This window comes from Dromaius novaehollandiae, chromosome 11 (genome assembly GCF_036370855.1).
Source record: "Dromaius novaehollandiae isolate bDroNov1 chromosome 11, bDroNov1.hap1, whole genome shotgun sequence".
Lineage (NCBI taxonomy): Eukaryota > Metazoa > Chordata > Aves > Casuariiformes > Dromaiidae > Dromaius > Dromaius novaehollandiae.
The window spans coordinates 26,450,429-26,471,317 of NC_088108.1; the positions used below are offsets into that span (position 1 = coordinate 26,450,429).

Genomic DNA, 20,889 nt, shown 5'->3' on the forward strand with positions numbered 1-20,889 from the left:
GCCTCCCTCTCAGCCAGTTAGGATCCATTTGCATCACTATGTCTCATTGCAAGCCACCGCAAAGCCTGCGCTGGCACAGATTGCACTGTCCTGGGGCCGCTCGGGGCCTGCACGGTGCTCCTGTCCTGCCCGTCCCGCTTTCCCTGCCAGCTGCTGAGCGTGTGCTGGCACACGCAGGCTGCCAGGGCTCTGCGAGCTGGGCTTGCAGCTCTTCCCTCCTCTCGAAATGCTGGCCGCCGAGAGCAGGACACAGGGCAGCTCCATCCCGGCTCTCCAGGCCTCCTCTCGCCTGCCGTGCTGGGGAACCTCGCTCCGAACTGCAGCGGCCTCTGCCCGCGCTCACCCCAGCTTGGGTGAGGAAGAAGAGGAACCAGACCCAGGGACCAGAAGAGGAAGGGCAGCTGCAGTGGTGGTGGCTGCGTAGCAGGGACCTCAGCTTGACGGGATCAGGGCACGCTGTGGAAGAAACGCTTTTTGATGTGCAGCACAGAGCTGGCGACCCGCAGGGAGCCACGGGGAGCCCGGCTGGCCGCGGGCAGCAGCCGAGCGGCAGGGACAGGGGACGGTGGAGGCAGGGCACAGTCTGCTCCCGCCCTGCTTCTGGGTATGCACCAGAGTGCAGAGAAAATCACCTCCCGCTGGTCCCCTCCCCATAACGCCTGTCCCAGGGGAGGTGGCAATGGGAAACGCTCTCCAGCAGTGCCAGCCCAGGCTCTCAGAAACGCTTTTGTTCTCTGTGAGGCTGAACCGAAGCTCCTGTGAGGCTTTCTGTGAGGAACGAGTCTGATCCTCCTCCAGGGCACAAGTGCCAGTAATCTGCTGATGAAGGACATGCACATGGAGCCACGAGACCCACGTCCAAGGCTTTTAACCTCCATTTACAGAGATCTTCCTTTTCCATAGCCCTACATGCAACACAGTCCTGCATCTTAACGATATCTTGTTTCCCTCCTGACTTTGTTCTATTGCCTTTATGAGCTCCATGTGCAAAAACAATGCCCAGTCCCTTGCTTGCAAGGCTCAGCTTTGCAAAACTGGGGCACTGTTTGCCAGAGCACGACAGCCCCGGGGTGTTGCAGCAGCGGCAGCCGCCGGGACAAGCTGCCGTGCAGCTGCGGGAGCCCAGCACGCGCCTGGCACCGGGGCTCGCGGCACCGTTGGCCTCTGCCCTGCCCAGGGAAAACGCCCTCCCCAGCGCTTGCCTACGAGCAGCGAGCAGGTCGGCCGCGACACCCGCGCAGGCTGCCTGTGAAGTGCCCACGAGGGCATTTTTTGTGGGGCCGTCCAGCTACTCTTCTGTATACACTCTGCAGATCAAATCAGCTCAACGTAAGAACCAAGGAGACATTTATTAATGGGATTTGAACTGAAAGTCAACCCTTTCCCCAAAATATATATATATATATTCCTTGAAATTGAAAAGTTCTAAACAAACCTGACTTGAGAGTCATTTAATGCCCTGTCAGCTTCCCTTTGCACTGCTTCTGGGCTCCGGCGGCCGCGGAGGTGTGCCGTGTCCCTGGGCGCAGGCCCTCAGCCGGCCTCGCACGGACAGAGTCCTTCACTCCCACTTTACCTGCTTTGAAAAGTGCAAACACAATCTGAACTGCAGATGCCAGAGTTGCTGACCCAGAAACATCCTTCTGGAGCGCAGTTTTGTCTCGAATCCCAATTGAATGCCAACCCAGGTCATGTCACAATTCACTCGCTTTGATTTCCATTGGCTCTGTTATGTTTTTCGCTTCCTGTCTTAAATTGCACAGCAGCTGTGCAGTAGATGCCACCTTCCACCCCAGAGGTAGCTGCATTTCAGTGGGGCGTGAAAGCTCCTGGATGGAAATCGGAGTGGAGCAGCCTTTTCAGCATCGAGAGAACTCAAAGCTGGGCTGTTCTGGTTGTTGGTGCTTCTCCAGCCCCGTGGTCCATGAGTAACCTTCCAGCTACCCTTCCTCTCTGCTGTAACCTCTCCATCGTGTTAGGAGTCAGTTCGGAAAGGCTCCTGAGCTTCACTGAGCTAGCACTGACGCTGAGCTCTCCTCCCAGTTTTGACTTGACCCCTAAGGGAGAACGTGTGGAGGGTCACCCTTGCTCGTCTGGAGTCCCTACAGAGCCATCCTCGTCCTGCTCTCCCTGGGGACATCACACATCAGCACAGACCAGGCTGCTGTTAACTTGGGCCAAGCCTCTGCCCTGCTCGGTGCCCCTGTGTCCTCGTCTCTAACATAGGGCTGGTTTTAGTCATCTACTGATGACTCAGTTGCTAAGGTTGAGGGAACTACTTGAGCGATGACCCATGCAAAGTGCTTCGTCTGGTTACACATTCCCTAGTAAATGCCCGTTCTCACCCCTGCTCCCACGACACAGAATAAGACACGTCAGACAGGCTGGGTTCCCAAAACGCCAGCCGTCCCAGGCCCTCCCACTGCCTCTCTTCTCCTCTTTCCTGCCTGGTGCCTCTTCTTCCTACTGGGCCCAGCATTACAAGGAAATCAGGGGTGAAGGGGGGAAATCTTTCCCTCAGTCCTACGATTTCTTACACCTTTGACAAGTGTATTTGGAATGAGCCCTCTGAAATCCAGATTTTTGCACAAGGTTGGGGAAATGACTTTCCCTCTTTCTGTCCTTGTACCAGTGGGGACAGGCGGAGGGTTGCTGGGTCGGGAGGAGCAGACCGGGCCTGGGCGCTGGCTGGAGGAGGCAGGGCCCCGCTGGTGAATGCAGCCTTGCTGCGGGGCCTGGACCACGGGGACATGAGCACACACCACTCCTGCACTTCAGAGGTGGTGAGATTACACCTCCAGCTGCCGTGTCACCCTGCGCTGGCTGAGAGCCAGCGCCCTGACATGAAGTCCCCATGGTCCCGTGGCCCCACAACCACCTCCCCACCTTCCCCCTTTCCCTACCTCCGAGAAGACATGCTGGGGCAGCAGGCATCTCGGCGGCCAGAGCAGGTCTGCACCACCAGCTTCCCCTGGGCACAGCAGCCCTGCCTTGCCCGCCGGTTCCTCGGGCGCAGACACCGCTGCTCCGGCTCGCTGAGGGCTCTCCAGCCAGCCCCTGCTCCCGCTGCTGCTGTCACAGCTCACCCGGCAGCAAAGTGGCCGTTTCCCCACCCCACTGTGTCACCTCCGGCAGCTGGGGATCAGCTCAGGCAGGAAAACCCTTGGGAAGATGTGAGGGTGGAGGTCTCTTCTGCATGTGTTTTATCCCAGGTGAAATTAAGTTCCTATATGATCGCTCTTATAAAGAAAGACCCATGGTGTCTTTCTTTCCTTCCTTCCTTCCTTTTTTCCTTTCCTTTCCTTTCCTTTCCTTTCCTTTCCTTTCCTTTCCTTTCCTTTCCTTTCCTTTCCTTTCCTTTCCTTTCCTTTCCTTTCCTTTCCTTTCCTTTCCTTTCCTTTCCTCTCCATTCCTCTCCTTTCCTCTCCTTTCCTCTCCTCTCCTCTCCTCTCCTCTCCTCTCCTCTCCTCCCCTCTCCTCTCCTCTCCTCTCCTCTCCTCTCCTTTCCCTCTTCCTCTCCTTTCCCTCATCCTTTCCCTTCTTCCTTCCTTCCTCTCTTCCAGGACAATAACCAGGCGCTCTGGACGCGCAGTCTTCTTAGGCTCGATCTACACCTAGTGGCTGCGCCGCGCTATGGGCTGCGTCGTGTCCAGCCCGGCGCGGGCTCGGGCCGCGCTCGCCGCGGGTGGATGGTTTCCTGCCTCTGCTCCCTCCGTCCGGGCCCTGGCCCCTGAGCCGTCCCGACTGGTCCGCTCGCTCCCTTCGCATCCTTCCTGCTCCAGCTTCACAGCCCTCGATGGACCAGCTCCAGATTCCAGCTCTCCTCGTCCCCAGGTCTATGCTCTGGTCTGCCCTGCTCTTTTCTTTTCTGTTTTTTCCCTGGAGCATGAGTTAAAGATATCAGCCTGGGTGAACTCTCGGTGAAACTTCACGGAAAAGCAACTGGCTGTTAAAATTTTTGCCTTTTCCAAGTGCAAACAAAGAAACACCACGGATCTTTCACCCCGTAAGTGATTTTCAGCTATGAAGACGCGTCTCGAAAGCCCTTACTGCTCAGCGTGGTCTCAGCCATCCCAACCGCAGGCAGGGGAGCCTGGAGCTAACGGCTTCCATGCTTCACGGGTGTCTGTGCGGACCGCCCAGGGACCTCGAGCTGGTGGTGTGCGTGGCACCCAGCGACGTGCTGTCTGTCACCACGGCCGGGCAGACCCAGCCGCCACCTGCAACACCAGCGCTGTGAGCAGCTCCGGGCACTGGAGCCTCCTCCTGCCCCGTCGTGTCCCCTGCGCTAGGAGCCGTGGGGGGGCCGGCATGGGGGGATGCAGAGGGGTGCCTAGAGAGCAGGGCACAGGCAGGCTTGGCCCCAGCTCAGCGCACAGGGAATAACCAGGTAATAACATAACCCCACGACATAACAGAGAAGAAACTTCCCATTTGCGCCGTTCTCCTCGGAGTTTACCAGTGACACCAGCTGACGAGGAAGCACTCGCAAAAAAACCCACCGCAAGAGCAGTTCTCCTGGACGCACCGTGCACTGCTGCAGCAGGCTGTGGACTCTGCGCAAGGGGAAGGGGAGCTGGGCTGGCTGAGGGTCTTCCCAGCCCGTGAGTGAAAGAAGGGAGAGGGAGAGGGAGGGGAAGAGAGAAGAGGGCAGAGCCAAAGGCAAATAGGGAGAAGGATTTAAAAAGAAATGTTTTAAATGATGAAAAACACCCTAGCAGTGTTTCCCTTCAGGTTTTATTTTGCTCTTCAGGAGCTTGAAAGGCATCTAACTCCCAAGCCCTTGTAGAGCAAGCATAGATTTCACACTATTAAATATAAATAACCTGATTTTGCTGCTTGGTCCAAGCCATTGAAATCTCTTAAGTTTTCTCTCTGTGGTGATTTGTTACAAGCCAGTCCGTAATACATGGCTTAATAAACCCCAAACTCCAGCGCAAGTGAGGTGGGGACGCAGGTCCCAGATGCTTGGTCAGCAGGGGACAAGGAGATGGGAAATAGGAGGGAGCAGCTGCAGACGCCGATTGAGCTCCTCTCCTCGTTACCGCCAGCAGAAGGGCTGCCGAGGGGCCTGCTGCACCGTTCGGGGGCTGATAGCAGGCAAGAGGGTCACGGGAACCGCCACTGCCCGGCTCTCGGGAGCGTGCAGGCGGCTGGCCTGGGAGGAAACACTCGAAATTCCTGCACTTTCATGAACTTTGGGCTGCAGGATTTTCCATCCTGAACATTCGCAGGAGGAAGTCCATTATCTCCTGGTCGATACTCATCTGTTTTATGATGCTTCAGCTCCCCAGGAAAGGAGCAGAAGCAATATCATGTAACCAATTATGCAACACGTGCTTGAGGACATCTGTATTCAGAACTAGAATGAAACACGGATTACAAGCAACAATTCATAATGAGTCAGGCTGAGGCTAGATTTTCCAAACAGCCTTGTCTTCCCATCGTAACTTCTGCCCTAAAACACAGGGGATTTTACTCCTGCTGGGTTTTCACATGCATGCACAGTGCGTCAGACTTCAGGTTTCTACCCATAATTCAGAGAAACCATAAGATGATACCCAGTGCGAGCAAATGAAGAGGTAGCTGGCATCAAGGGCTAGATGCAGAGAGCGGGGGGCAGGCAATGCTTGCGGGGCCGCGGGCAGCGTGCGACGCACGCGACATGGCACGTTTGCACCGCAGCGCGGGAGCTGCTCGTCTGGGCTGGGCCAGCCCCGTCTCCCCTCTCCCTCCAGCCTCCTGCCCATGGCAGCCTCCTCTCTCTGTCAGCAATGAGCAGTTAGAAGTATTAAAAAGCACTTGAAGGAAGTATTATGGGAAGTCCTTAAGGACTGTTTTATCTTAACCCCATAGGTTAGTGGTTGGCTTATGTCCTGAAGCAGCAGGGCTTGCATGCGGGAGGTGTTTATTCCTGTCTAGTGCCACTGTGGCTTTCTCATTATTTATAGAAATCTCCAGTGGCTTTTTACATGTTGCTGTTCCCTGGGCTGGAACAGGCTGGTCTGGACTGGGTGCATTTTCCGAACCCCAAGGGCCCACCCAGAGCCCTGGCATGGTGCAGACGGGCCCCAAGGCAGCAATGGCTCCGGCCTGGTGCAGCCGGGGTTGCTCTGAGCACTGCTCTGTGCCAGCACCCCCGATCCGCGCGGGATGTGGCAGAGCACAACAGCGTCTTGGCTGAGGTCTCACCCATTTCCCTGCCCCAGCTTTTTGTGCCTGCTCATCAGCACGGGTGGGAGGCGGCAGGAAAGCAGCAGAGCCTACCCCCAGGCTGCCAGCATCGGTCACCTGCAAGCGTTGCAGGCACCCCGTGGTAGAGGCAATGACAAGGCAGCCCCCTTCCAGCAGAAACGACAGGCTCCTCCGAGGAGAACCGCCTTTTAGAGACTGGCCTGCCCGAAAATGGGAGTTACAGTCTCCATCCTGCTGCCTGCCTGCCGGGAGGTCCTGCACGCAGCCGCATGCGCTCTCCTGGTCATGGATGCTCCTCCTTTCCATGCCCTCTTTTCCGTATCCCAGCGATGGCTCAGTCTCAGCATCTCAGTGCTGCCCTGCAGCTCCCCTGGGCATACCAGTCTCTTGATTTTTCCGAGTGCGCTCACAAGACTGCCTGTGCCCGTGCCAGGCAGCGAGGCCACATCTCTGCAGGCGGAGAGCCGCTGTCACAAGCCTCTGCGGCGGGTTGCGGCTGCCGGGCCCCTCTGCACAGGTGCCAGTACATGGCTCTAGCTTGCATAACACAGGTCTGTCAAGTTTGTGTATTATTAGTAGCTGAATGTCTGGACCAAACTCTACACAGGGATAAAAATAAAAAAAAGAAAGGAAAAACAACACAATTGCATGTGTCGCGGAAGCAGCCTGGAGAACAGTCCGTGCTGCTGAGTGAGGTGAATTAGAGTCACCATGAAAAAGAAAGAACAGAAGCACTGTTACTATATCGGGAACTCAGCTGGAAGCTTTTTCTCCATTTTGCAAGAGACCAGATCTCCTACAGCATTGTCTTAAAGCACCAAGTGCCTTGCAAGGTGTCCGGTCGCCCGGGCTGTGCCGCAGGCCCTCACCCCGCCGTGGGGACGGCTCAGGGTATCCCTCCTCCCCAGGAGGTCGCAGTGCCGAGGGCAGCTGCTGGTCTGCGGCTCTGCAAGGACGTGGCTACCAGCCGGTGCTCGATGGCTAGTGCCGTCAGCAAGGGGTGCAGCCGTGGGAGATGCTGGGGAGCAGCAGATCCAAAGGCCGCCTGCGCGTCCTCCAAAGTCCAGAGGCTCTGCCAGAGGCAACAGACAAAAGTGAGCTCAGAAGAGGAAAATCTTGGCTTTCCTTTCACCATGGGGACAAAGGAAGGTAGAGATGTTGTGACAGAGCAAATAAACCCTGTTCATCGCCTGGGCTAATGCGCTTGGGCATGGTGCCATGCAAAGACACCCTGCTGCCGCTGCCGCTGCCAGGGCTCACGTGGTTACCGCTGCCCGGGGAGGAGGAAGGGGCTGGTGCTGTCCTCTGCTTCTCCGCAGGGCGAGACCTTCCCTGGAGACCACCACGCCTGCAGGCACAGGGGCCCCAATTAAAGACCCCTCTCTTGTCCCTCGTTGCTGCCCGAGTGCTCGCTGCTGCCCGTTAGCGATGCTGGGGACAAGGGACAGACCTGCCTGAGGAGGATGAAGACATTAGATGTGCTTTGGAGGGAAAAGGAGGGAAGGACAAAGAGGAGCAGAGAAAAGGCTGTCCCCGGGTGCATTTCGATAGAAAACAGCCTTGTTTTTTTTTTTTTTTTCCAGACCCTGTTTTTCATTTCAAATCAGCCCTGACACTTTAGCTAAGTTTTTTTTAATAAACCAGGTTTGTTCATTAAAATCCATTCATCTGAAGTGTCACAACCAATTTCAAAGAAAAATAACACTTGAGGGAGAAGGAACCCCCCCGTGCCGTGGTGCCCATCAGCCTGCTCGGTGACAGAGGCAGGAGAGCAGCGCGAGGGGACGTCCCAGCAGCTGCCCCCCCCTCCGAAACGCTGCGGGGTGATGGGGGTTTGCAAGCCTCAGACGAGGCATGTGCAGCTTCCGCGTTCGCCTCGCGGGCCCTGCGACGGAGCAGGGCTGCCAGCCCCACCCGCGAGGGGCGGCTGCGGGGAGCGGGGCCGGGAGGTTGTCCCCGGGGCTGGGAGGTTGTCCCCAGGGCTGGGAGGTTGTCCCCGGGGCTGGGGGGTTGTCCCCAGGGCCACCAGCCGCCCCCGCTGCCCCCAGCCCCAGCCGGAGCCGGGGAGCCGACCCGACCGGCAAGGCCGCCCTCCTGGGGCAGCGCCGGGGACTTCCAGCTGCAGCCTCCTCCCGTCTGGTGCCAGCGCGGGGTCCCCTAGGTGCTGTTGGGACCCCTTCGCCCGGGCCGGGATGGTCCCACATGGGAGCCCGTGGGCACCGCAGCCCCCAGGTCCCACGCAGGTACTGCCAGTGGGGCTGCGGCGATGAGCACCCCCTAACACCCCGTGCGGTGCCCACCCGCCCGTGCCGGCCCCTCGCCCACCCGCCTCGAGGGGATGGAAAAGGGAGGAAGGCGGGTGGAGGGGAGAGCGAAAGGTACAGGAGGGTAAAATCCACCCAGGGAGGAAGGCTAAATCTGCAAGTTTCTTGAAGGAAGAAAGTCACAACCAGAAACGCTGAAAAAAGGATGAAATGTGACAGAAAAGTTGGCCTGAGGGAAACAGAGGGAGCTAAAAATAACCATCCAAAGTCTGCAAGAAGAAAGAGAAGGGGAAGTGCTGCTAACAAGGAGAAAAGGGGTTGCACTGGGCTCTTGCATCGCGGATGCTCCTGCGGAGCCTCCCGGCTTGGCCCGGCGAGAAGCAAGCCAAGGGGCCCGAGCGGGGAGCCAGGAGGCAGCGGGACGGCAGGGCCACGGCAGTGCCCAGCAGCACAGTTTCCGCTCCGCCACGCTGAAAGGTGCCGGGGGGGTGTCCCGAGCCCCCGGCAGCCTCACGGCTGGAGCCCACGCTGCCCTGGCTGCATCGCGTTCGGCCGGTGCCTGCACCGGGGAGCTCCCTGCCCGCCCAGCGACACGCGTGCCTCCCCGCCTGCCTCCTCCACAGCTCTGCTGTCTTCCCGACTTGAGCACAGAAATCCTCTTTGCCTTTCGTTTACCCAGGGACTTCACTGGTATTTAATAAACTCAATTAAGCAGCTGCCTTAATTTGCTTTTGCAATGAAAACATAATTGTTTCTGCCGTTAAAATGCAGGGACTCTCCACTGCAAGTGGTGGGTGCTGAGGAGCAGGGTAATAAAACGCAGAAGAGCCCAGGACTCGGGGAAGTGATGTGTGCTTCCCCCTAGGAAATACCCGCGTTATCCTCGCCCAGGGCCGGCTGGCGCGGGGGAAGAGCGGGGACGGCGGAGCGGCCGCTGCAGGCTGCTGCGTGACTTCACAGCCCTGCTCCCCTCTCCCTGCTCGCTCGGGCTGTCGCACATTCAGTCCCTCCCCATGGAGACACACGATCACCGTGCGGCTCCGTCAGGCATCCCGCGTAGAAATGCACACGTGGAAATACGTGTGCACACGCTGGTGCCCTCTCACAGGCATATGTGTACATCTGTGCATGCACACGCACACACGCACACACGCACACACACACACCACACACACACACACATACACCAGGATCTGGCCGGCATCCGCAGGCACCCGGGGCTCTTCGTGCGTGCACACGCACCCCTTCGCACTCAGCATCCCGAAGAGCTGTGTACCTCAGCACCCAGGCACACGTCTCACAGCAGCCTTGCTACAAATACATGGGAAAAGAGGTTATTTTGCAAACAGTGGGTGTCATGGTTACTCCCCCCCACGCACCCTGCCCAGGTGAGAAAAGCCCTGGGGAGAAGGGGAGAGACAAATTATCAGCTGTGCTGTCTGTATGTCGTATGAAGTCTCTACAGAGAGCTCCAAAGAGGAAAAAAGATGGCACTTTTATAAGGTTTATGCTGAGATATTTGTTATGATTGATGATTTGGAAAGTACCACAGCCACTTTGAACCGACGTGACTGGCCCAGAGGTCGCTGCAGCCAGGAGCTGGGTGAAGACCACGGTCCGGCCGCGCGCGCTGAGGAGGACTGAGCGGAGAAACGACCCTGCGTCTGCACAAGCGGCAGGATAACTTGTGCAGAGAGCAAAAACGGGAGAGAGGAAGAGACAGATGGTCCTATTTTATACAAAAAGGCAAAAAGGGAAGATGTAACTGGGGAATCTCCCCAGAACAAAGCCATCTGTGAGGTATAAGGCCTAGACTGCTGCCGGTATAGCAAGGTAGCCAAAATACTACAGCAGCAAAACGTGCTTTGCTACAGAATTGCATTTCATTACTTTCTTCTCCTTATTTTTGACTTTGAGGTTGCAGATATTTTAATGAAGAATTTAACCTTTTCTCTTTTTTTTAACTGGAATAGATTTGCACTCATTGTCACACTTGTCAGATGCTAAGCAGGCTGTGTGGGAACTCCTGTGGGTCCAGGGTGATTCCTTCTGCAAATATAGGGAACCCAAATAAATGGGTGTTGTGGACAAATGCTCTAAACCCCTAGAAATTAGGCACCGATTTGGAAATCTCCTGAGCCAGCCTGTGTTTCACGCTGGAGCTCCAGCAGTCAATTTAGGAGCTGGTGGCATCAAGTGCAAGGAGATCTTGTTCTTCCAGAAGGGAAGTGGCACCATCCGTCTCTTCTCCAGTAACCGCGGCTGATCCAGCACCGCTCTGGGGATGGACTGCCCCGCTCAGGTCTCTCCACCGCAAAGTGCACCGCAGGCCAGGGATGTCCCCGCTGGGGAATGCTGGATCGTCCACATGGCAGAAGTGCCCCACAGCCTGGATTGTCCCCTGCTAATGCTAACAGCGAGAGAGGGCAAACGAGATCGTCAGTCCTTGACACCTCGACCTTCCTGCTGCGGCTCTGCCTCTTCAAAGACATCCTCCCCTCGGACCGCTTCCAGCGCTGACAGATAAACAGGGGCATAAATCTGGGCAGGGTCACGCTCTAATTGAGAGCCCACCCATGCGCAGGAATGCGAGAGACCGAGGAGGTGGGAAGGGACCTGCTGATAACGCTCGGGCTGCCTCGCTGCGGGTAGTGCCCCGTTATTTGATGTCACTGACGTTTCATTAATCACGCTGCAGATCAGACGGGCCCCGGCGCTCCGGCTTGGCGAGAGGCTCCCCACCACCGCGTAGGACCGGGGGGCCGTGCCGCCACTCCCATCAGCACCCCGAGTTCGGGCAAGTCCCACCACGGCAAAGCTGCAACAACACGGTCAAGGCAGGGATCTTCTTTTTCGAGAGGTGGCTGGAGGAGAGAGAGGATGGAAAATGAAAGAAGGTCAAAAAATAAAAGAAGCCACCCCTATAAATCACTACTATTAAAACAGCCTGAAAGGGCTGGTGCCTTCAAGCGCCAGTAAGGGCCGGGTGGGAGTGCGGGGGCGTTTGCTGGCCCGGCCGCTCGGCTCTGGAGATACAGAGCAGGTCGTCCCGACACCTCGTTACTGGCTTTCCTACGCCGACTTGCGCGGGGATAAACTTGGGGCTGGGAGAAAAACCACAGCGATTCCTGCCAGCCCTCGTGCTGCCGCGTGCCGCCCCCCCCCATGGACCAGGAGCACAGGGGAAATTCATTGCATCGCTGCTGCTACCGCCGTCGGAGGCCTCGCCGGGCTCGGAAGAGGAGCGGGAGTCAGAGGGCTCATCCCGACGGTGGGATGCGGGAGGGAGCGAGGAGCAGAGGGAAGGGGGGCGATGGGGGAGGCGTCAGATGAGGCTGAGAGCAGCTGATCTGAGTAAAATGATAGTTTGATGCATTGGTAGGGGGAAAAAAAGAAACTTCAATAAAACAAATTGAATTTAAATCCTCCAGTAGAGCCAGTTCCCAGCGAATCAGCGTGGGGAATGGACAGCTTATGTTACACTTGCACAACCACGCGGCTTCGAACGCGCCGCTCGCTAACGAGGGCCTCGGCGGGGGGGGAGAGACGAGCCGCCCGCGGTTTGGGGCAGCGAGGGCGGCCGCTGTCACCCGCTCAGCCCCGTTGTCACCCCAGGGCTGGCTGCCGCGGCGGCCCTGCCCCAGCCCGGCGGCTCACCTGGGGCACCGGCGCCGGCCCAGCCCGCGGCTGCTCCCGCGCAGAGCCGGGCGGCCCGTCAAGGCTGATTACGTGATGATCCGTGGAGGTCAATGGACTAAGAGGAGAAACCACCAGGCTCATTTTCACTTGTCATAAATAGGGTTTGATGTCAGGTCTCTGGAGAGGTGAAAGCCTCCTGCATTATCTCCACTACTGCCAAGTTAACTACCCATAACATTAAAGATACAATCAGCAATAAAGCCTAAAAATAGCCCAAAGCAATTGTCAGCAGTGTAAATAAAGATTGCTGAGCATTGTGGAAAAGGGATAAATACATGGGATTCACGGTTCATCTCTCTCTCATGGTCAGATGCTCCTGCTTACAGGGCGGCTGTTTAGCAGCAGTGATCACTTCTGCTTTGGAGAGCTGTCCAGAGACCTTGTGCGGGACCTGCGGTAGGCACAGGGGCATCGTGCGGCATTTCTACAGCATCTCGCTGTTTTATGTGAACAACCAAGCAACTCTTGAGCAGAGAATGGCTTGTCTAAGAACAGCTGCAAAAAGAGCATGTGCTGCTCGCTCTGGGCCTGTGCAAATGCTAAGTAGCCTCTGCAGGATAATTTCCCTAGCAACTTCTAAGCACTTTGCGAAGGGGCTGCTTCTCTGGGCAGCAGGATGAGAGCATGTAGCTTTAGCTCCTGGTAGCAGGGATTTAAGATCTTGGTCAAGGCTACCCTCAGTGTATTGCCCGGGAAAGCCGCGGCTTTCGCAGGCTGCATCCGCTTGCTGCATGTTGCTATAGAACGAGGCAGATCGATACGCTGCCCCAGCACCTCTCAACGCGGCATGTGGAAAGCGCTCCGGGAGAATGTACGAGTTGTGACAGCGAATTGCGTATTACCCCCCAAACCAGGAGACAGCAATAGTGGGGGCTCTGGGGGCAGGGGGGCAGCCAAGGGGTGAGGGCAGGCGGCTCGTCGGGTCCCACAGCCACGCGTGCCAACCCAAAGCGAAGGGCCCCAAGGGTATCTGGTGGGGAGGAGAGGACACGGGGCAACGGAGCAGGACCAGGAGAGAAGGGAGGCTGCTGATGGAGGGCCAAGCTGCAGGCAGCCCACGTGTGAAACAGGATTTTGCATCTGCCGAACACTTGTTTGCTTCTGATCTCGGTGTGCCCAGGACAAGGCTGAGGCTGCGAGCGAAAGACCCCGCGCTCATTCTCCTGTGCCGCAGCCGGGTGCGTTTGGCACCGCCGACCCGCCGGGACGACCCCGCTCCCGGGCGACTGACCCAGGCACCCAGCAAGGACCTGGCCCAGCTCCCAGCCTCAGCGGCTCCAGCTGCAGGACTCGTCCCCGGGGTTTGTCCGGGCACGAAGGACCCCTCCGATGCCTTTGGAGCTCACTGCGAGGAGCGTGTGTGGAACACGCCGTATGCGCAGCACGGCACGGCACGCTCCTCCCCTCCCTCCGCCTCGGCCGGGCCGCTCGCACACTGAGAGCTTCGGGGTTTTAGTGGCATGAAGAAAAATCTGGAAGCTATTGCGCTGGTGCGTTTCTCAGATGGGAATGCCATGCCCAGTTCATTTCCTTTAAGGAAACACAACCCGAGGGGATAATTAGAGCTTCTTTGCGTACACAATCCCATATTGTTTATCCAACACAAATTAAAAAACGTGGTCCTCAAGAGCGCGGGGCTGGGGAGATAAAGACGTGATCGGCTCCCAGCCGGGTTTCATTACTGCCTGACACGCTGGGCCCCCGGACCTGCCTTTGCGTTTCGGCACGACGACGCAGGCAAGGCAGGGCCGCGAGCACCCGCGCGCGCGGGGCCGTCAGCGATGTCCCTGCGGTGGCACAAGCAAACAAGCGCCGGAAGATCGGATGGGTCTCTGCAGCAGCAAACATCTCCGGTGTCTTTGCGCCTGCCGGCTTGTGCTCTCAGGTCCCAGCCACGCAGAAACCATATGAAAGCCTTGTTATAGACCAGGAATTGCTGAGGACGTCACTGTGATTTGGGAAGTGCTGAGGGCAGGATAAACTAGGGGTCTGTATCAACCCCTCTGTTCTCCGGCGGGTGGAATCGGGGTGCCTCGGCCCGGGATTGGCAGCCGCTCGGCCCTGGTAGCAATGAGGAGGCTCTGCTGGGCCCGGAGATGCGGCTTGCAGGGAAGTGAGGAGGGAGCTGGGAAAGGAGCTGAGCCCCATCCTTGCTGGGCGCCTCGCCGGTGCCACAGCTCAATCACAGTAGTTTTCGCTCTGTCAATATGTTGGGGGAAGGCTAAACAGGGAAAAAATGCCATCTCGGGTCTCACTTAAAAACGCTTTTACAAGCAATCAGATTTTATGACAAGCAATCTCGTAACGATGTGATTTCTGCATTGATTTATGGTGGAAGGGCACAAGCCTGGAGCAGCTAAGCAGCCAGGGTGGCAGAGCGCCTGCACCAGCCTGGGCGGCAGACGGTGCAGAGCCATTGGGATCCCAGTGCCAGCATGAGGGGAAATCTTTTGCCCCTACTTGAAATCTCTACTAGTAAAACTTGCATCTCTTCGAGGGACACAGGATCCATATAAACATTTTGCCCTGCACTAAAACAATGGGAATGTGAGAGACCAAAACCTCTGGGATCACATGGGAAGTTGCGTGCAGCATCTCCAACATCCATGAACCATGTTCGAGGGCTGAAACCAGATGAATCTGCCACGGGGAAGGAGCTGGGAGCAGGGCATGGGCACAGGCTGCTTGCAGGGCATGGGGCCCTGGCCCGAACGCAGAAACACGTGGCAGCGGTGGCATCCTGTTCCAATCACTCCTCCCGCCTGCTCCAAGCCGGAGCTCATTATGGGCAATGCTGTTTGTTTGTTTTGTTAATCGACACCGAGGGGCCCCGTTTCAGTTTGCAATGCTTAACGTTGCTCTTCGGAGTCGGAGTCCCGTCTCCGTCCCTGACAGCAAGTAATTCGAAGCAAATTTTCCAGTGTGGTTTCTGTGGCCTGGAAATGTATTTCAGGATCCTTATTTAAAGACCTCTATCAAACCTCTTCCATCTCCCTCTTCTCTCTCTGCCTCTTCTCCCCCCTTATTGACTGTGACAGGACTGATCTCCTTCAGATACGGTCTCCTCCCAAACACCCACTGGGCCGGTACCACCACGAGGAGGAAAGACAGCACCCGCTGAAGACCTGACGGCACTTGCGGGACGACGCTACGTATCCCTGATCATGACCGTGGGGTGGGCACTTACCGAAGGCCCCAAGCAGAAGCCATTCTGCTGTCTTGCTTTATGCTGCCCTTGCTCTGGCAAGGCAAAAACTTATCCTTGTCCTGGAGCACCACACAAACCCCACACCTCTCACCGGCCACAGTGATGCATTTGCTGGAGTTACCTGAGGAATAGGGCAATATTGGGAGCTTAGATAGATGCTCACCAGCCATCTCATAGATAGCCCTTATCATCTGGAGATTTCTTGCAGGGACCAGTGGGAAATCATTCCTGAAGTCATCATATTGGTGATTTTACAGTCTTGTTTGGGGCAGAATGGACACATCTGAACTCTGTCAGCAAGGCAATAATGGACAAAACAGAAAGCAATGTGCTGAAGTAGAGGACAGGCGGCTGAAGCAGAGGACAGGCAGCTGAAGCAGAGGATAGGCGGCTGAAGCAGACATCTACAGCAGGGCCTACGTGCAGCAGGGACATCAGCAGGTGACCTAGCGTGGGAGCACTCCTCTCCCATGAGCATTTGTCACACGGGGAACTGAGAATGAATTTGATAAGAAGCCAAAGTAAAACTGAGACTCTCATTTGCCACCCTAAGCCAGCACTGCTGTGGAAAGAAGCTGGATTGCTCCCATCTCCAACCCCTCATTTCTTCCCCCATAACACCTCCTTCCTTGCGCTGGCACAAACGTTTTTTTGTAGCCAAGAGATGAACAAATTTGGCTGAGAAAAACATGTTTTAAACAAAAGCCACTACTGCTTCTTTTGGCTGGTTTATCCTTGCTCCAAATGTGTGTCAAGCAACTGGTCCTCCTGACCATGTCTGCATATAACTCTGCACTCTTCCACATGTGGATGCTGTGGGAAGAAAAATAAAGGCCAATGAAATCTATCAGGTGAGAAAATCTTTTTGGAGTATGAGAGTGGAAAGAAAAAGCTTTACTCAGCACCCCCCAGCCTCCCTCCACATGCACAGCCGGAGGAGCATCTGTCCCGCTCTACATGATTTAGCAAGTGAGATGGAAAAAGCAAACATGCCACATGAAGGAGGAAAAGCCATTGGCATGTTTAGCATTCTTTCCATTTTAATAACCTTGGCTGGAATTGGAAACACAGGTAAAGGGCAGCAGGGGTCTGGCTGTGGCCACTCATCCAGATGCGTTGGCGTCCATCAGTGACCAGAGCCAACCTGCAGCAGGGAGATAGATCCACAGCCCGAACGTGTCTGCAACAGCTCGAGACCTGGCCCTGAAGGCGATGCTCCTGCCAGGTCAAGAAGTGCCCCCATGGCTTTGGAGGACGATGTTCTCCCCGTTTGGAGCGATGGGGAGCTCAGCGAGCCTAGAACACATTTCCGCTCTGTCCTAAGGCTCCGTAAAGCCACTGCTTGGCTCTCCCTTTCCTGGTCTGTGAGCTCAGGGAACATGTGTCTAGCAGATTTTTATTAACTGCGTAGCCTTCCCTTGCTCGCTTTCCATCTCTTTTTTTTCCTCTGCCTGCTTGCTTGACAGAATTTAGATTAGACAAAACATGAGATCATTTCTGCCTGCAAAATCAAAATGGAAAAAACAAGAAGAAATTGCCTCTCCTTCTCTGCACCCCCATTCTACCTCCACCCCACCATCACCCCCACCCCAGCCCTGTCCCTCTTGCTCAGCGGGCACCTTTCGACTTTCCGGCCGTCATTGAGATTAACGGCAGACCTGCTGCTCGCAGCCACCTCATCCTCAAACCGTCCCTCTCCCTGCGCTAACGGAGCCGCTTGCTCACCTTCCCGGCTGCGGGCTGGCCCGGATGGCTCCACGCCCGGTGCTGCGGGGAGCCGCGCTGGCGAGGGCCGCGGAGAGCGGCCAGGCTGCAGGTTCCTGCTCGGAGCCAGGCCGTGCCGAGGCAGAGGCACTACGGAGGCATCGCGAGGGTTGCTGGCCGTCATGCCACGGGGGTCCTGGGCAGCACTGCACCTCCTGCCTTCCGCTGCAGCTTTCCTCCTGCTCCCATCTCCCACGGGAAAGACGGGAGCGAGAGCCAGCCTGGAGCGCACCGGAGAGGGATTCGCAGCAGCAAACACCCTGCGGTGCCTGGGGGACACTGGCCACCTGTAGCTGCCCCGAGGGTCCCCGGCCAGAGCGAGGAGCCAGGACGGTCTGGGGGTGCTTCGCTCGGCCATGGTGATCACCCACCCCAGGGCTCCTCTGCTCCGGCCTGCCACCGTCTCCAGGCTCTTCTCCGGAAAAGGCACAGGCCAGGGAGGCGCCCGTGATAGCTGCAAGTCTCTGCCCCACCACTGCTCCCTTCTCCATGCAGGGATCTGCGGTCAGTTTTATGGGCACCTGGAGAAGCTGCAAAAATGATGAGACATCTCCAAGGGCCTTGCAGAGATGGAGGGAGGCGTGAGAGAGGGGGCGGCAAGGCAGCTCCTCCGCTCAAGCCATGTGGGCAGCTGGGAGGTGGGCGGATTTTCCGCTGTTCCCTGGTTTCCAGAGGAACTTGCCTTCTGGGCGGCGGGAGAGGTCTGCAGCTCCTGCTCGCACGGCACAGTCCAAAAGCCCTGCGATACCGAGCTCATGGCACCCGCATGCTCGGATGGGCCGTTTCTGTCACCGCGGGCCCCGCTGCCGCCCCGGCTGGGTCGCTCCCTGTCCCTGGGCCCAGGGCGGCTCTTCCTCCGCAACCACCAGCCCCGGATCCCAGCTCCCGGGGACGCGCGCCCTGTCCGAGGGGAAGCGTTGAGGGCTGTGGGGCAAAGCACAGCACCTGGAAATGCTGCCCTCCTCCCCCGGCCACGGCCGCGGAGGTGCCCTCCCGCCGCTCCTGTCCAGCCCCCACGGCTCGGGAGGGGGAAGGTGGGTTTTTCCTTTAACGGAGAAACGGCCTCCTCCAGCCCCAGAAGCCGCGCGGCCGCTGAGGCTGGTGCGCTGCCCGCAGCCCTTGTCCACCCGTCTCCGGAGGGCCGTGTTCTGCAAGCAGCGAGGCTGCAACATTTTGTCTCCAGTCCCTGATAAAGACGAGACAACGGCCGCGTTTTGTCTTCGGCGGCACCGGGAGCTCTTTGCAGCACTAAGCAGCGCGGCGGGGAGCCGGGCTGGCAGGGCCCTGGCAGTCAGGTTCGGTTATTGAGAGATCCTGCTCTTGGCAAGCCCGAAAGTCGCTCAGCGTGTGCAGCTACGGCGGGTCTCAGCCGCTCCGCCAGGGAAAAGGGATGAGCCGGTGCTAATCTGCCGCTTCGGGGCCAGGTGAGCTCTTCTGGCCTCAAGTTCAAGTTGTCAGTGAAATAATCGGTTCAAGCTCTCAGGTTTTTATCCAAAGAGCTTGGCTTACACATTACTGTCCTTTTTCAGTGATGGTCCTGCTCTTGGCAGCGTGTGCACACATGCACACACGCACGCACGCACACACACACACACTGCATTCGTTAAGCCTGTGGGTAACCAGGACAAACGTGTTTGCGTCCCTGGGTGCAGCAAAGGCTGCACCTGTGTGTCTAACGGGCTTGCTTGTGCTTCTCTTCCACTTCCTTCCCTCTCCCTGACCTTCCTCTCGGACAGGACACCCGTACGAGTAACTGAAATTTAATAAAGACCCTGAGTAGATAAACGCAAGCCCAGATTACTGTACTGCCATCAGGACAGAACGCGTTTGTGCCTCTCGAGCCCAGGCAACGTCCAGGGGCAGTGCTGAGGACTCTGCGTGAACGTCATTTGTGTGCTGGAAGAAAGAAAAGGTCCTGCAGAATTAATTGGGAAGTTCACAAATTTAGCAGCACTGAAGTTCAATGAGCAATGTCTGATTGACTTGTGGTCGTATTTCTAGCACAGGTGACCTCAGAAGGAGGAAATCAAACGTTTGGCCCAGCCTGCAATAACACTCTTGAGGAAGAAGGGAGGCTCTCGTTTGGGTTAAGGGGATTTTGTTCAATAACACCACAAGTACAAAAGTGCAACGCCAGCAACCCCAAGAGTTTAGAAGTCAGGGCTAACCCAAAAACAGTTTGAAGGAAATCTTAACTTGCAACTCATGAGACGCAGCAGGAATGACAGGTTTCTTCCCTTTGCCTTTCAGAGTGTTTTCAGTAAACCTTGCTCATATTTCTCAGGTTTTTTTCCTGTGGTCAAGAGGATGTTTTTAAATCCAAGCCTTCTTTTCAGACTCCTGCTCTACCCCAGGATCTGGAGCTTTAAGAAACAAAGCAAAACCTGTGAAGTACCTCAAGATGTTACATGACCAATGAAAATCAGCTCAGTGTCCACTTCAGATAATTCTGATCCTTTGGCAGCCACTAACTATCATTTGAATCTCCCTCTTCCACTCTTCCTGATGGATTTGTGTGCTGTTCAGAGGGCGGCATGGTGTCGGCCCCGTGGGGTCAGCTGGGGAAAGCGTAGGCTGCACTAAACCGCTCGCTAGATGCTTCCAAAAGGCACCGAGTGCTGCTGGTGTATTTGCTGTTATTGCAACAGAGAAACATCCTCGTTACAGAGACGGAGACATCCCGAATCCCGGGGGAGCTGGCGGGACGCGCAGTCAGGTCACACGTGGAAGCGCAGCCCGATGAGTTATGTCCCACCATGACGTCAGAGCACCGTGAAATGCCAAGTGCCTGGTACATCGCTTCACCAATATAGCTCAGCGCCAGCTACTCGTGACAGGAGCAGAACGTCTTGAATCCTGGAGTTCCTGATACGTTCCAGCTCTTTGGAAGCCCAGTAACATGTCATGTGCTTGTCTGCAATATAAAGGGACATCGCTGAATGGAAACCAGCCCAAGTCCTGGTGAAAGCTGGTAGATTCATTCTGCAGCTGATGTTTGGGGGGATGTTACAGCAATGGTAGGTGTTTTGTGAAGAAGTGACATGTGTTGACATGTTGGCCTGGTGGAAAAGAAAAACAATCTGAATGATTTTCAAGGCACCAAATCCAGCTGGAACAAAACTGCAGCACCCCACTGCACGAGCACACCCCTTTCAGCCCCACAGTGGGTGGTGGCCTCGAGTCATCCCCGGCAATGAGATCTTCCCACAGAGATGCAGCAGGGAATTGTGGAGAAACTCCCAAGAGCCTGACTCACCAAAAGCTGCGGAGAAACACAGGCATGTGCGGAGAACAGCGAGCACCCAGAGCTTTTTACTGGTATATTTTATTTCCTCCTCCTCCTCCCTGCTGGGCTGCTGTGCCTCGGCGTATGCTGCTGGAATAAAGAGAAAAAAATCCCCTCCTGCCCAAAACAACACAACAAGCTCAGCCCTTTGTGGTAGCTTGGCCTCCTTACCAAAACCTGAAGCCCAGTTCTCCACACATACATTTTCTGGAGGGTTTGCTTCTTAAAAGAGCTTTGAAACGCATTTATTGCAGGCTGCTCATTTCCTCTTCCCTCGTGCTCGCTGGCCAGGGCAACTCTCTTGCCCCAGGCTGACTCCCAGCCCTGCTCGGCGGCTGCTGCACCCGGGTCCAGCCGCCGCGGCCCGGGGTGGGGAGGCCTCCTCCCAGCCCCGGCAGCCCGGCAGCACACAAGTCTCCCATTATAGCTTATTAGAGGCCTATAATAGACTCACTCATTTAGAGAATTACTCA

The 20,889-nt window shown here is 56.6% G+C and overlaps 1 long non-coding RNA gene across 1 annotated transcript; it reads right to left on the bottom strand.

The window, feature by feature from the left end:
* Nucleotides 1–18,874: 18,874 nt before the first annotated feature.
* Nucleotides 18,875–20,497, bottom strand: LOC135329521 (uncharacterized). The gene is made up of 2 exons (XR_010390954.1): nt 20,387–20,497; nt 18,875–20,189 (listed from the first exon to the last, which is right to left on the bottom strand). It is a non-coding gene; the product is annotated as an uncharacterized LOC135329521 (long non-coding RNA).
* Between the last annotated feature and the right edge of the window lie 392 nt (nt 20,498–20,889).